Source organism: Triplophysa rosa, linkage group LG18, assembly GCF_024868665.1.
Source record: "Triplophysa rosa linkage group LG18, Trosa_1v2, whole genome shotgun sequence".
Taxonomy (NCBI): domain Eukaryota; kingdom Metazoa; phylum Chordata; class Actinopteri; order Cypriniformes; family Nemacheilidae; genus Triplophysa; species Triplophysa rosa.
Window position 1 is genome coordinate 3,205,280 of NC_079907.1, and position 6,000 is coordinate 3,211,279.

Consider the following 6,000-nt stretch of genomic DNA (forward strand, 5'->3'; position numbering starts at 1 on the left):
ATTACAACAATATTTGTTACCCTTCATGCCTGCAAACGAGTTGCTTTTCAGTGAAATTCGCCATTTTGAATCAAAAGTAGGCCATTTATGTGAATCGTGTAAATCTGAAGTTTTTTTTTCCGTGAAGGGGGTCTACTCTCGAGCATCTGAAAAGTCTCTGGTCCAGCACCTGGATTGGTTTGGCCAACCAGAATCAAGATAGCAGTTATCAGCGTTGTCTTTTTTTTTTGGTCCTTGGGTCAACCAGAATCACGCGTTCTAAACATCATGTTTGCGTCTGTGAAAAGCATTGCTGAAAGGGAAGAACGTAAAGTGTCGTCTCGGATAAAGGGAAAATGTCGTTGATATTTATTATTCAGTTCGTTCATGTGATGAGTAGCCCCAGAGTGCAGGCTGGACCATGTGGTGGTGCAACACATTTGGAAGGAGCGACATGTGTCGTCCCGCCCACTTCACCTTTCATTGGTTCATGATCAGAAGGAGCTTATTGGTGTAGAGAAGTGTGAGGCTTTTACAGCTAATTGGTTTAGAGAAGTATGATGACAGTACCAGGAGAGTAAACATTTTTATTATATTATTTTAGACTAAATCGCAGCTGCACCACCAGCAACAGGCAAAATTCTCTGACAAATATGTTTGAATTACCAGCATGTCTGCCTATAGGTTAAAAAGGATTAAAGCAAAACTACTACTGTAAACAAATAATATCTGAATGTCTGTTTACTGTCTTTGTGCTGCTGGATCATATATGCTAGGGTGAAGCATTTTTAATAAAAAAAGATGAGTAAATACTTTTATAAGAGATTCATGAATTAATTTTCACAAAAACTGTTCTATGTCCTTAATTTTGTCATCATCCCAAGGGGTCGGTTTACCCAAAACCTGTCATCATTTATTCACCCTGAAGATATTTTGAGGAATGCTGGTTACAGAACAACAGCGGTACCTGTTCACTTCTATTATATGGACACAAAACCAATGCAAGTCAATGGGTACTGCCTTGGTTTGGTTACCAACTTTCATACCAACAAGCTCCAAAAAAACAAAAGACCTCCAAGGTAATAGAGGACTTTTCCACAACCCTGTTTAACAAAATCTGGTGTTCATTGAATTTTATTATCATTGAAGCTTAGTGAATATATTTTAATTTCTCTCGCTCGCTTTATTCCATGTGTAAGAGTAAAGAATGATAAAACCTTTAAAACCAAAAACGAGATCTGTAATTCTATCCATAGAAGCTTTTATATGAGGTGAATGTTACCATTTTAACTCCTGAAATTTAACTCCTGAAAAAACGGGGATTGTGTCCTTCAGGCAAGAAAAGATCTTTTGAAAAAGATTTCGGGATGTTTTAAAGAACCTTTCAGTGTTGCAACATCCTGTCCTTGAAATAAAACCAACAATTCACATATTTCACTTGCATATATGCATAAAAAATGTAGCTCACTTGGTAGAGCATTTCGTAAGGAGTGCAAAGTTTTTGTGTTAAGTCCCTGAGAGAAAAATGTATAGCTTGAATGCACTCAGTAAGTCAGTAAGTATGTAAGAATTATAGTTTCTTTATGTTGTTTCTTTCAGAGCTTGGCATCAACGTCCCCTGTATGGACAACATATGCTCTCCTCAAGTCTTTCACAGATGAGAAAAATAATATGACTTTGAAATTACATGAGGGTGAGTAAATGAATTTTCATTTTTGGGTGAACTGTTTCTTTGAGAAGCAGCGCCTATGAAAGGAATACAGACAATGCCTAACATGTGGATGATTCAGACTGAGGCTTGTGATTAATCTTGTCAAATGCATATATTTATGTCTATATTTATTCCAAGAAAAAGAGGAAATCCAAATGAGTGAAGCCAGGACACGAACAATACACATAACTGAGACATAAATCAGCAACTGATCAACAACAAGTGAAACACAAGGGCTATAAATACACATAGGGGGGATAAGAAACACCTGGGGAGACGATTAACACAGAACCAATAGAGGGTCTGCCCGTGTAGTCACCGCACATGTAACGTTACATTCGTCAAGCAAATCGCACCCACTGAGTGGCATAAAGACAGAAGGCAGCAGTGTTTACCGTTATCTGTACTCTATTTAGAACGGGATAAAGTTTTTGTGCGATTGATTGTACAAACAGGTTGTGCACGAAATCTGAGATTTCTTTTCAAAGACTTCCATAATAGCATTACCTACCTACTTTACCTTTATATGTTGGATAAATGTTAATATATTTATTTATACATTCTTAGCAGATGTATTTCATACAATTAAAAATGAACGTTTGGTCACTGCCGTAAACATTTAAGCAATGTATATCTCAGTTTGAAAAGATTCAGTTTATTAAACTCGAGTGGAAAATGTTTACTTAAACGTGCCGTTCCCCGTGATCCCTTTTTCAACTTTAGTTAGTGTGTAATGTTGCTGTTAGAGCAAAAATAATACCTGAAAAATGATAAAGCTCAAAATTACAACTACAGAAATCAAACTACAGCCCTCTTCTTCCCAGGTACGTCATGTCACTATTCTGAGTTTTTGAAAAACCTCCGCCCACAGGAATAGCTCCAAAAAGGGGCGAGACCTTCCTTAGAGAAGAGGAAGAGCCGCTGGAGTAGTGTTTGTTCATCGTTCGAAACAATTGACTGAGCTATGTGCTTTATTACTTTCACTTTCATCACATTCCTACAGCTGGTAATAAGAATTTAGCTACAGACATTCTAAGGTAACAAGTCAAATAACAGCTTCCAGGACTTTAACATCTGCTGTGAAAGCTGTTCTGTGTAATACACTGACACAGGTGATAACATGACTGGGGCGCCAAATCATTTACGTCCTCACGCATTCTGGACTTCATCACGCGGTGACGTCATCAAATTGTGAGATCAGCTCGTGAGATTGGCCAAGTTAGTAAGTACCGATCGAGTCATAAAATGTGATTGTCGGCCGATACTGATCTTTGGCCGATCGATCGGAGCATCCCTAACAGAGACCCATCCTCTATCAGCCAATCACTGTGGTCATAGTCAATAAGCTTGCTCAACCCCGCCCTTTTTCTTAGTTTAAAGGGGGCGTGAACTGGGCTTGTTTATTGTTTTATACTGTTGTATGAGGTTTACTTATGACGTTCGCGTGGTTTTTACATTCAAACTCAAAATCAATAATTAATAGGCTCTTTTTTACCCAGGTTTTGAGGCCTGCTCGACACACGCTCAGTTTTAATGGGAGTTCCGCATTGAAGACTTGGAAGTAAATGCCCACTGCTATGATTGGATAGCAGTTTGCGTAGTAAACTTAGTTGGAGCCTTCTGTGAATTTGGTCAGAGACGTAACGTTAGGTTACACATTCACCCTATTCGCACAGGATTAGTATTATCTGGGGACCTCGTGTGATTTATAAATGACCTCCCCACATCTGTATTTCAAGTGGCACATTCGCACGGGATAATTGAAACCTGTGAATTACTCAAATTTACTGACTTATTTCCTGGATGTGATGGCAAGGCTTTGCGTATAGTTTGTATAGCCCATAGTTGTATGGTGTTTAATGATATATGACCGTACCTGTTATCATTTGAGACCCGTGATCGCGAACCAGACAGAAGATCAACGCGATTGCGGGTCTCAAATGTTACGAGAGTTTCCATGATAAATAAACAAACGGGAGACGCCCGGTAACTTATGGATATGACCCAGCACCCTAAATAATACCAAAACACTTCAAAACAGCCTTCATTATTCGCAAACGGTGGATAAAACCTTGAAAAATGATGTATGAGCCCACCAAATCACATAGATGCCGGTTTGCACGGGACTAATATTATCACAGGACCTCGGTGTTCGTCAAAATATGATAGGGCATTTGTGGGGGAATTTTTACTTTACAATTTACAGAGATGCCCGATTCGCATGGGATTAAGATCACAGACAACCGCTGCAATTATTACAAATGACTAGAGGTCCACAGGTAATACTAATCCCGTGCGAATAGGGCTCAGGGCACATCAAGCGATCTCTAACAAAGCAATAGTGACGCATAGTACAAACATGTTTTCCTCACATCGGATCCAATATTGACGGCACAGCACAGCACTGCTTTTTAATTTTAAAAAGCTCTGCAAATCCAGCGTCGACCTCTGCCTTGTTCACAAGAGAAATGAATCGAAACAAATGCTCAATGTTTTACCCACGTGAGAAGGAACGTCTTTAAAAATAAACTTCAATTCACGTATTACTAATCGCTGGGCCTGGTGTCAATAACAGTTGTAATTTCAGTAACAAGGGCGTTTTCTGTACAATACGGGCCCAGGTTTCTTTGTTTCTCCTATTATTAGCAGCCATTTTGATGAGTGTTTTGCCACTTAAGGGGCGTGTTCCGGCATTTGTGGTTTCGGCTTATGTGGTGTTCACTGTTCACGTGGGAGACTATACCTTCTATAGACAAAAGACTACAGAATTAAACAGAAAGCATGTAATGATACTTCTAGAATTTGACCTTCACACATTAAAAATTTCCTCCTCATTGTCTTAACACATAAACCATTTTCTTAGGAAAAGTCACATTGAATTGCTGGTTACACAAGTTATATTTGTACATTTGAATAAAATAATTCATCCATTTCCTCAAAGTACTCCAATGGCCTACATTAGCAGGTGCAGTCAGAATTGCAAAACCCTGCGAAAACTAAACGTTTTATTAAAAGTTAGGTTGGCCTTTCAAGCAGGTTCATTTTAGAAATGAGTATTTCTGTGTCTTCAGTATATCCAACATAACAAAATATAATTACTTCAGGAACCAAGACGATTTAGAGTACAGATTAATATGTCATTCATTGAATCACATTGGGGTCCCAACTAATTTGACTGTAAAGACCTAAATACATTTACAAGGGAAAATGTCGTAGATATTTATTATTCAGTTCGTTCATGTGATGAGTAGCCCCAGAGTGCAGGCTGGACCATGTGGTGGTGCAACACATTTGGAAGGAGCGACATGTGTCGTCCCGCCCACTTCACCTTTCATTGGTTCATGATCAGAAGGAGCTTATTGGTGTAGAGAAGTGTGAGGCTTTTACAGCTAATTGGTTTAGAGAAGTATGATGACAGTACCAGGAGAGTAAACATTTTTATTATATTATTTTAGACTAAATCGCAGCTGCACCACCAGCAACAGGCAAAATTCTCTGACAAATATGTTTGAATTACCAGCATGTCTGCCTATAGGTTAAAAAGGATTAAAGCAAAACTACTACTGTAAACAAATAATATCTGAATGTCTGTTTACTGTCTTTGTGCTGCTGGATCATATATGCTAGGGTGAAGCATTTTTAATAAAAAAAGATGAGTAAATACTTTTATAAGAGATTCATGAATTAATTTTCACAAAAACTGTTCTATGTCCTTAATTTTGTCATCATCCCAAGGGGTCGGTTTACCCAAAACCTGTCATCATTTATTCACCCTGAAGATATTTTGAGGAATGCTGGTTACAGAACAACAGCGGTACCTGTTCACTTCTATTATATGGACACAAAACCAATGCAAGTCAATGGGTACTGCCTTGGTTTGGTTACCAACTTTCATACCAACAAGCTCCAAAAAAACAAAAGACCTCCAAGGTAATAGAGGACTTTTCCACAACCCTGTTTAACAAAATCTGGTGTTCATTGAATTTTATTATCATTGAAGCTTAGTGAATATATTTTAATTTCTCTCGCTCGCTTTATTCCATGTGTAAGAGTAAAGAATGATAAAACCTTTAAAACCAAAAACGAGATCTGTAATTCTATCCATAGAAGCTTTTATATGAGGTGAATGTTACCATTTTAACTCCTGAAATTTAACTCCTGAAAAAACGGGGATTGTGTCCTTCAGGCAAGAAAAGATCTTTTGAAAAAGATTTCGGGATGTTTTAAAGAACCTTTCAGTGTTGCAACATCCTGTCCTTGAAATAAAACCAACAATTCACATATTTCACTTGCATATATGCATAAAAAAT